Below are 11099 nucleotides of genomic sequence, written 5' to 3' on the forward strand. Positions count from 1 at the left end.
TGGCTGGAAAGAAAATATTTGTTTGGTGATCTAATTTGTAGCAATGGAAAAAAATTCTTGTGTGTTGGATCATTAGTATATTATGGAGAAGCATTTATATTCAGCCTACTGTGCTAAATACTTTACAAATGTTTCATCATTTGATCCTCACAACAATCCTGCAAAGTAGGTACTGTTATTATCCCCAATTTTACAGTCAAGGAAACTGAGTCAAAGAGGTTAAGTGACTTGCCCAGGGTCACATAGCCACTAAGGGTCTCAGGCTGGATTTGAACTCAGGTCTTCCCCTTCTATCTACTACTCCATCTAGATACCTCTGAAAACTTATGGGAGTTTATGTTACACTAGATTTCAGAGATTACAGATGGGCCTTTTCACAGAGGGCTACACATAATTCTGTATAGTGTGATGGTTTGAGGGTTCAGCCTTTATGGAATGGAAAGATGGGAAACATGAAAATAGAATATTTAATCCATGTTGTTCAATTCAATAAAAAATTATTAGTTATGCCTCTATCATTCCATGGGGCCCATTAGGACTGTCACACACAGACTGCAATTCAACTTGCTAGGCAATGTCCTTGGCAACATCTCTGAGTTGTAAGGTGGTGCATAGTAGAAAGAATGCTGGATTTAATTTATAGCAGCTTTTTTTTATGATGACAGAAGAAATGAAAATTGAGGAGATACCCATCAACTGGGAAATGACTGAAAAAAGTTGTGGTATATGATTATGATGGAATATTATTGTTCTATAAGAAACGGCAAAGGGAATGCTTACAAAAAAAACTGGGGAAGACTTATGAACTGATGCAAAGTGAAATAAGCAGAACCAGAAGAACATTTTACACAGTAACAGGAAAAACTGTAATGATCAACGGTGAAAGACTTAACTATTCTGATCAAGGCAATGATCCAATACAATTCTAAAGGACCCCTGATAAAAAATGCTATCTATCTCCAGAGACAGAAGTGATGAACTCTGAGTGCAAACTGAAACATACTTTTGAACTTACTTTATGTTCCTTGCATTTTTGGCAACATGGCTAAATACATTTTTCATGACTTCACATGTATAATGGGTATCATGTTACCTTCTCAATGGGTGGGGGAGGGACTGGAGGAGGGAGAGAATTTGGAATTCAAGCATTTTTTTAACGAACGTTAAAATAAAGTATAATTATATAAAAAAGGAATGCCGGATTTAGAGTTAGTAGAGGTAAATTCAAATTCCAGCTCTGCTATATGTAGATGTAGATGCTGATATATATACATATACATATACATATACGTATACATATACGTATACGTATACGTATACGTATACGTATACGTATACGTATACGTATACATATACATATACATACATATACATATATGCCTACCTATGTGACTGTAGGTAACTCTTTTCATCTCTTTGGGCCCTAGTTTCTCACTTAGTAAAATAACAGCTTTGGACTAGATGATCCATCTAAGGACTAGGGTCTCTTCAAATTCTAAATTTAATGTTTCTATTATTATAAAACAAACTCAAATTCTATCAGTAGTCCAAAATGCCATTAGAAGCCACATAGTTTCATTCTCTCTCCCCTCAATGTGATGGAGGGGATTCTTCCATGCCATAGGGATGCAGTGGAAAGGGAACTAGCTCTAAAGTCAGAGAACCTGGGTTAAAATTCTGCCTCTGACACTTACTATGCATAAGAGCTTGGACAAGTTGTTTAACTTCCCTAGGCCTCAATTTTTCCCTCTGTAAAATAAGGGAATTGGACTAGATGGTGTCTGAGGTCTATTTCAGTTCTTGATCTATGATGTCCTATGTCATCTCTGAAAAACATTCCTCCAGTCTCGCTAAATGATGGAGAATGCTGCCTCATGAGGCAGTCATGATGGTTAAATTTGGAAATGGCGATGGAATTTTAACACGCGTGGTGATGTTGCTGTTCATCTTTCATTTTCGAAGAGGACCAATGGCATCATGGGATGATATCTTGACTCGCATGTGAATTGGATTTAAGTGAGGCAGAGTTGCATTAATTCGTCAGCCTCTCTCTTCCAGAGTCATCAAAGTCCGGTGGCAGGGCAAAAGTCAAGATGACTGGTGATGGCCCAGGAGGTAGTAGATGACTTTAGTGTCTTTGATGTCCAAGCTCTAAGTGCTCCTCAGCACCTGCTTCAGCCTCCTTCATGACCATTGGAACAAATTGTTCTCATCTGCCCATTCCACCAGGGGAAGTCGTTACATGCTTGGGACAGACATACCCTAATGCACCCATGGGTTTGAGGCCTGTCAATTACTCTCAGCCTGGTTTAGCTTGTCTGCCAAGATGGTTTACTGAGTTGTGACCTCTGAGCATTCTACAGCTTCTTGAAGCCACAGGTGAGAGTTGGGTGGGCACCAAAGGTGATGGGCAAGCCCTACCAGTGGAGGTGCTAGTTCCCCTGAACTCCCCCTACACCCCAACACACATGGTAGCAGTCTAGAGAGAGAAGAGTGGCATAATTCAGGCTCTCAGTGATGTATAATCTCTAGAGAAGAAGCTAGGAAACCTTTACTCAGTGTCCTCCTTAGCCATGGGAGGGTATGAAGGGCACCCCCTTGTAGCTGACACAGGAAATAGGACCAGGATATGAACACGAATGAGGAAATAAGGACAAGGGAAGGGTAGAACATGCCTCTAGTTCTGTCCAGGGAACTGAGTGTTTGAGGCCTCTTCCTAAGGTTAGAAGTAATATAGCATTGCATCACCATTGATTAAGCTGATAAACTTTCCTTTATGAGAGAACAGACTGTGGCTACTGGTTATTATAGCCATCCCTGAGGGATATGTTGTTGTTGTTGAGTTTTTTCAGTCGTGTCTAACTCTTCATGACTCCATTGGGGGTTTCTCAGCAAAGAGACTGGAGTCGTTTGTCATGTCTTTTTCCAGCCCATTTTACAGATAAGGTAACTGAGGCAAACAGGGTTAACTGACTTGCCCAGGGTCACACAGCTAGTAAGTGTCTGAGGCCAGATTTGAACTCAGAAAGATGAGTCTTCCTGACTCCAGGCCTAGTGCTCCATTCACTGTGCCAGAACTATGGCAAGGCTCAAATGAGATGATGTGTGAAGGAGCAGTCCTGGTGTAGAAACTCCTTCTACCAATGCAGATCAGAACCCTAAGCACATAGGTGGTGCAGTGGGTAGAGCACTGGACTTGGCACGAGGAAGTTCAAATCTTGTCTCAGACCCTTCTAGCCATGTGACCCTTAGCAAGTCACGTAACCTCTACCGTCCTCATTTGTTGAATGAGAGAGTTGAATCCCATGGCCTCCGAGGTCCCTTCTAGCTCTAAACCTATGACCCTTCTATGACTTAGCAGATAAATCCTAGGGAGGTGGCTGAGGCACAGAAAGTTCAGGTGACTTGCCCATCCTCACAGCTAGGAAGTGTCAGAGGCAGAATTTAAACCCAGGCCTTTCTGATTTTGTGACCAGCGCTCTATTCATGGTTCCATACTTTCTGATTTCGATGTGCTATATGAATGTCACTAATTATTGTTGCTATTCGCCAGGCTGAGTGGAAGATTTTCCACAAAATGTCCTGCAGTCAAGATTTTGTTTAGATAATTTTTATTTTTTATTGGTCACAGCATCACCTCCCTAGTGTCACGGTCCTCTTTGAGAACGAAGACAAACAACAATTTAGGTACAGGATGTGGGCTGGCAAGTCCCTTCCACCTCTTCCCCACTCCCTTTCCAGAAAATGGATTGCAGTTGGAGGATTTCACTTTACAGGGGAGGTCATGAAAACAATGACTAAACTTCTAAGGCTGATCGTAAGGGACTTATCCCATACCATCTCCCATCTTCTGGACTAGGAGAATGGAGAGACTATTGCCCCATAAAAGAAACCTTACACAAAATAGTCCAAGAGAATGAGTAAGACTGAAGAGAAGTCCTCTTGACTGCAATTGAAAAAAAAATTATTGGGGCTTTTTCTTTTATACGACTGTCCTTTCCTCCATAAAGTCTTCTAATGCCTCATCATGGTGTGGAGGTGACCCTGGCTTCTCAAAGGCCATGTGAGTATAGTGCAAGCTCTGGAGAATGTAGATATGCCAAGGAGGCTTCAGAATGGTCCTAGCAACAAAATGATGTTACATTCTGAGCACCAACCTAGCTAAGTATGGAAAGACTCATCACCAATAATATGTTGTAATGTTAGTAGGCCTCATGGGGAACCCATTAAGGGAAGCTTGTTTAGGGGAGGCTTGCTTGTAGGAAGGCTTTCACATCTTTTGGTACTAAGTTGATCAGGCACTGAGTCATGAGGGTTATGATGCCTTCTGGCACTGAGAAGTATATATATACTCTGAGTTGGTATTTTGCTTTGGAGGTTCGCTTATGAAAAGGATGTTTTGATTCCCTGGTTGAGATTCTGAGTAGCTATATGTTCAGAGCTCCCTGACTGCTCAAATGAAAAGGCTCTCTTGATCCAGTGGTGTATGTAAAGTGTATAGTAATATTGCTTTGGTTCAGGCAGTCACAGGCCTGTCTGTTGGTCTAATTTCTCTGCTTGTATTTTCTCTGAGGTTCAGGGTGCTGACTTTTCCCTTGAACTAATGAATGTAATTAGAGAAGATCATTGACTCCTAAAAAGCTATCTTTCCTAGTAAAGCAGTTTAAAGAACCTGTGCTAGCAGGCCATCCTGGGTATGCTAGGGTGCTTGCTGTTACATATGTCCTTTTGGCGATGAACTCTGGCCATCCCAACCTATGAAACGAAGAAAACTATAAAACGATTCTCAGTCCTGTATGCTTCTCTTCTATTTCAGCAATGATGGTGACCTAGTGGGGCAGAGGATGCTAAGAATCGCTCTGTCTTGAGACTGTCTTAAACCTTTACGTGGCTGCTCATTCTCTAAGTGTGAGGCAAGCTGTCGGCCAAGAGCCAACAAGCGTTTATCAAGTGCTTGTTATTTGTCAGACACTGTGCCAAGTGTTGGGGATAACAAGAAAACCAAAGACATGATTCCTGCCCTTAAGGAGCTCATACACGGGCATATAGAGGTTATATAGTGTAAATGGAAGATGTTGTTTTGTCCTTTGTTTTCAAAGAGAACCAATGACATTATGGGATGACACCTTGATTTGCACATGAATTGGACTTAAGTGAGGCAGAACTGCACGAGAAGTCGTCAGCCTCACTCTTTTCCAGAGCATCAAAGCCCAGTGGCAGAACAAGAGTCAGGACCACTGGCAATGTATGGGATCCAGTGGATGATGGTGGCATCTTCCATGTCTGACCAAGATCTAAGCACCCCCACAGTACCTGCTTTAGCCTTCTTCATGGTTATTGGGGCAAATTGTTCTCATCATCCCATTCTGCCCAGAGAAATCTTCTCATGCTTGGGGTAGACGTTCTCCTAACTCACCGACAGATCTGAGGCCTATCAGTCGCCCTCAACTTGGTTTAGCATGTCTACCAAGATGGTTTTACTGGAGCGTGGCTGCTGCCCTTGCTACAGCTTCTTGGAGCCACAAGTGAGAGTTGAGTGAATCGGGTGGTCACCAAAGGTGGATAAGCAGCCCTGAAAAGGGCTTGGAAACCCCCACACCAGAGGTGCTAGTCCTTCTGAATACCCCACAATCTTGGAGGGTAGGCAGTAGCAGTGGGGGGAGGGGCAGAAGAAGGGAGAACAGGTGTGGAAAGGCCTCTTGCTGCATCTTAAAGGAACTAGCCAGGAGGGGGAAGTGAAGAGGGAGAACATTCCAGGCGTAAGGCATAGCCAGTGAAAAGTTACCGAGTTGAAATTCTTGTCCAAGGTCTAATAAATAGACATAGAACTGAGTAACCATATCAGTCACTTTTGCTGTATGTGAAACAAGAAGAAAAAAGCAAGTTGGGGTAAATGATAGATGAGACACAGGCTTTCCTTGAAAATAAGGAGGTGGAAGAATTGGTTTTATCCTGATCTTAAAGGTAACAAGAAACATCATTTCCCAGGAAATTTGGCCACCCTATATTGAAATGCCCCCGACAAATATTTGTAAAAAGATAATCATGAAAATAATTGTTGTTTATACACTGATATCTGTTTCAGATGATAAGGAAGTAAAGAAATTGTGGGAAGAACTTCATAAGACACTTCACAATAAATCAACATATATTTTGAAACAATGGCTTTCTTGTAAAAAATGGAAATGGGTGAAAATAGCAAGAGATATATTGCTATATATAGCTAGAAATATATGGGCAGGTAGGTGGTGCAGTGGATAGAGCATTGGTCCAGGAGTCAGGAAGACCTGAGTTCAAATTTGGTCTCAGACACTTATTAGCTGTGTGACCCTGGGCAAGTCACTTAACCCTGTTTGCCTCAGCTTCTTCATCTGTAAAATGAGCTGGAGAAAGAAATTGCATATCACTACAGATTCTTTGCCAAGAAAACCCCAAAGTGGGTCATGAAGAGTTGGACACATCTGAAACAACTGAATAATAACATATTGGAAAACACAGATCAGACAGCATCCTCTGATGACTATAAATATCCTCTCCCTCAATATGTCAGAACTCTCCTGGCCTTCTGCCCAATGAATTCATTCATTCATCAGCTGACCCCTAGGCCAACTCTGCTACCTCGGCCTGCTGGTAGACCCCCTCCTTCCATGGTCTTGTTTCTTATGGGAAAAGAAAGAACTGAGTGAGACAGACAAAGACAGAGACTCAGAGAGATATTCTCCCAGTTCCTCTTTCTGTTTCTGTCATTATTCCTCTTTCCATTTTAGTCTTTTCTGTTTGTTTCATTTTTACTCTTTCTCTTTATCTCTTCACGGTTCCTTCTTTTAATCTTTCCCTTTGTCTCTTTCTCTTTTATTGTTCTCTTTCCTCTCTCTGTTTTATTCAGTTTCTCTCAGAGAAACTGGTCACTGCATTGACCAGAATGCTAATGCCTTTTGGTGTTTTCCATTACACCATTGCAGTCATTTTGTAAATTGTCCTCCTGGCTCTGCTTACCTCTCTCCGAATTAGTTCATACAAGTCTCCCCAGGTCTCTGTGAACTCTCCATTGTTTCAACAGTCATTATGTCTTATGTGGCAATGATATTCCATGACATAACAGTGATAACTAGCATTTACATAGCACCTACTATGTGCCAGGAAATTGCTAAGCACTTTACAATATTATCTCCTTTGATCCTCACGGTTACCCAGGAAGGTAGATGCTATTACATTTTGAGGGAACTGAGGTTAAGCAACTTGCCCAAGGTCATGTGGCTAGTATCTAAGGCCAGATTAGAACTTTCTGACTCCAGGTCCAGCATCGTGTCCGCTGTCCCACCTAGGCTCTTCATACATTCATATACCACAATCTTGGCTACAATTTGAACTAACAATATCCTACAAAGAGAGGGGCCCCTTTACAGTTAATGGTCAGACATGCCATTTAGAAATGGACCCTTTTAAAAATTATGTTCTGAAGAGATTCAGAATGTATTGCAAATCAAAGGCCGCCTCTTGGTATTGAAGAGCTCTCTATGTTCTAGTCTAAGAATGAGACCAAAGGCAGATGGGCTTATAGATCAGCTTAAATGATGTGGAATCCCACCCCCTATTCATACAAGCCACAGGATGAACCTCACTCCCCAAGAGAGCAAAACATTCTTTTGTCATTTCAGAAGCAGCACCTGATCCAGAGTCTGCTGATGTGCCATGTGGTGCCGCACCTGTGTGACCCCGGAGCCTTTGATTTACAGGATCCCTGTGGGCGCTGCGGTTATTTGTAGTCTTATAATATTATTCACGTTTCTCTAAATAGTACCTTCCCTAAAGGCCTCCTCTGATGCATCATTATGGTGGTGGTGGGGGGTGTGACCCTGGATTTTCAAAGGTTATATCAGTGAGGCAAAGCTTTGGCAGAACTGACATTTTTATAGCTTTAATGACAGCTGACATTTTAATAGCATTAATGTTTGCAAAGCATATTACATATATTATCTCACTTGATCCTCATAAAAATCCTTCTGACATTTCCTGGTTTTATGACCCTGGGCAAACCCCTCGACCTCTCTGACTCTGTTTTTTTATCGGTAGAATGTGGATAATCATTCTTGTACCTCCTTCAAGGATTTTTATGAGGACCAAGTGAGGTAATATATCTATTGTATACACTATTGTATGTATTATCCTATACTTACTATATCTGTAAATTATAAAAGTGTGTAGTCTTTGAGATTCATCCCTAGAGGAAGGCCTCAACTATGAGCTAGTGACTCTGAGGGGGGAAGTGGTTGATCCCTAGCTGAGAATAAGAAAAGGTAGCTAGTATATATTGGTCCCAAGAAGTGTCTGTCATCTGACCTCTGCCCTTAAGTGGGGGAACGAGGGTATAAAATCAGAAATGGAAGGCAAATGAGTCTGGGGAAAGGGGGCCATGCTCTGAATAGTATGGAGATTGAAGTCCAGGGGGAGTCTGATGACTTGGGCCATGGGATTTGATGCCTGCCTGCTTAGAGTAACGTTCCCCTGCATGCTAGACAGAGTAAGGTACACTGTGGCATGGTTGGGATAATCCTGTACTCAGTTTTATAGCTCAAAGCCTTCACTAATGTATTTATATTAATCAAGGAATGAAAAAGCATTTATTAAGCAGAGCACTATGTGATCTGCTGCGAAGAGGAATCGGAGGCAGTCTTGCTTTCAGGAACTCACTAAAAGTTTCTGTTTCCTGTTTAAAAGTTTCCTGTTAAAAACAGGAGAAACAACACATATCGGTGGTTTCAGCCTATATTCAGATGGACAGGTCCCGTGGTCCTTAGGGCACAGCAGCAAAGCAGATGGTAATGCCTCTTTTTTAATGTAATTTCCACTGATAAAATCATATCCATCTCTGATGTTGAACCACTTGACAGTGCCAAGGACTCTGATGTTGAGAATTCCCTGATCTGGGTTTTTAGGAGCTCTGGCTGTTCAGAAGCCGTTGCCAGGTCCTTTCTCCACAAGGCTTGCGTCCCTGGATGATGGCTGTGGGGCCGGGATGGAAGCAGGGTCAGTGGTAGGTAGGTGTGGGGTGGTGGGGATGGTAAGGGCGGAAGGGTTAACCGTTATTCCATGGCTATGGATCTCAAGGTCCTAGGCTATCTCTGTCAGGGACTGAGGTAGTAGTGGCAATCTGACTCCCCTAAAACATACTGCCTCCTGTCTCTTCCTCCTTGCTCTTGGGATGCTAGGCTGCCATGAATGTCCTCTGGGCAGCATTTGGGAATGGCTGGCTCTTTCTTCACAGAGGTTGCTTACCTGGATGAGTGTAACCCAACTCAGATGAAGCATGAATTCAAAATAAAAGATATTTAGTTAGAACAAGATGGCAGTGCAATAACAACATATAAAATCTGGCACATATTTCTATGTATCTCCTGGGGACATCAGTTAACTCCCTCTTCCTCCACAATAAGTAGGAAGGCCATATCCATTTACTCACTGAAAGGTGCTAGGGAAACTTGCTGTATTGGCATTCTTGAGAGCACCAGCTTTCCAGTGTGGCAACCAGACAGCATTGCAGAGATCTTTGTTGACTTCTCTGGGCACAGAAATCCTCTTAGGTATTCTGGCTTTTGTCAGAGCTGTGCTCTGGGGTGCACCGTCTTCTCCCAGCACTGCAGTCCCTTTTGTTGGCTCTGCTAGCTTTGGCATGACCTAGATGTGATTGCTGTTTTCCCTTGTCTACCTCACCTCTAGCCTTCTCCAGCATTACCTCACAACACTCCCCAGACTTAAAAATTGCAAACTCTTGCACTACATCCACCCAATAAAAGTCTATGTTGGGAGATTTGCCACACTATGAACCAATGCTTAGATATAGTTCAAGGAGAATTTTCTCAAATGACTAATCTCCAAGCATTGTAGGAGCACAGGGCCCATGCACAGACATGCGCCCTTGCATCAGCATTTAGGTGAAAGGGGCAATTCCCCTTGTTGACTCCTAAAAAGCTATCTTTCCTAGTAAAGCAGTTTAAAGACAGGAATTAGAGAGGAAAATATGACTAGTGCCATCTGTTTTGGGTAGACTAGAGGGCCTGGGTTGAGGCAGAAGAGCAGCATCCAAAGACTATAACACGAAGATCTTCAGATAAAGGTTGAAAGGTCAGGGCTGGCTAAGCTACATGACAATTTACTTCATAATGACTGATCTATAGCTGCTAGGAATTTCCCATCATGTATATAAGGCTATGTTTGCTACTGAAGATTTTTGTAGCTGCAAGTGCCATCCTTCCCTCGTGAATGTAAATAAATGGATATTGCTTGATCGTTGTTTTTTAATGTGTTGATGCATGCACACATTTCCCTGCTGGTCCATCTCATAAATGCAAGATGCCCCAATGCATAAATTATTGGGGGGAAAAAGCAAATGTTAACCAGTTTACTGCATCTTTTTAATACTAACATCCTATTCATATTATTGGATAGTTGCAAGTCATGGAACACTACAGTTATTCTATTCTACAAATAATAAAGACAAGACCCAAACAGAAGACAATGGAGATATATTTGATGGGTGGGCTAATACTTATAACCAATGAGGAGCTATGAAGAAGGATTGGAGCAAGGATACAGTCAGGGATATGTAGAATTGGAAAAGGAGATGGGCATGTCACATGGTAAGAGCTAGGTGCCACAAACATGTGGACGGCCTGGGCACTTCACTAACGTCCTCGTAATATCAGGAAAAATTGAGCAACACTTTCCTACTCCCAAATATTGGATGAACTCTCTGTCATTAACTTATAGGACACCATACACAAGAATTGCGTGGGAAGATGTAGATGGGTCATGATAGGCATTGTTGGGGGGAATACTTCAAATGATGAGATCAAAGGTCCATCTGAAGTGGAGTATTGTCCCTGTAACTATATAGCATGCTTTAGCATTTGGAAACTGCCTCAGAAGAGTTAAGTTAAATCAGAAATTCAGGCCATGAACAAACTCTGCTCCCTTTGTTCTCTGTTTTACCATCCAGATTCTTAGGAGCTCCTGAGCACCTGTGCAAAGGAGAGGGGCCCAGGGCTCTTGGAAAGTTTCCTAACACCCAGCCAAGACCATAAGAGCAGGCCTCTGTCTAT

Source organism: Trichosurus vulpecula, chromosome 2, assembly GCF_011100635.1.
Source record: "Trichosurus vulpecula isolate mTriVul1 chromosome 2, mTriVul1.pri, whole genome shotgun sequence".
Lineage (NCBI taxonomy): Eukaryota > Metazoa > Chordata > Mammalia > Diprotodontia > Phalangeridae > Trichosurus > Trichosurus vulpecula.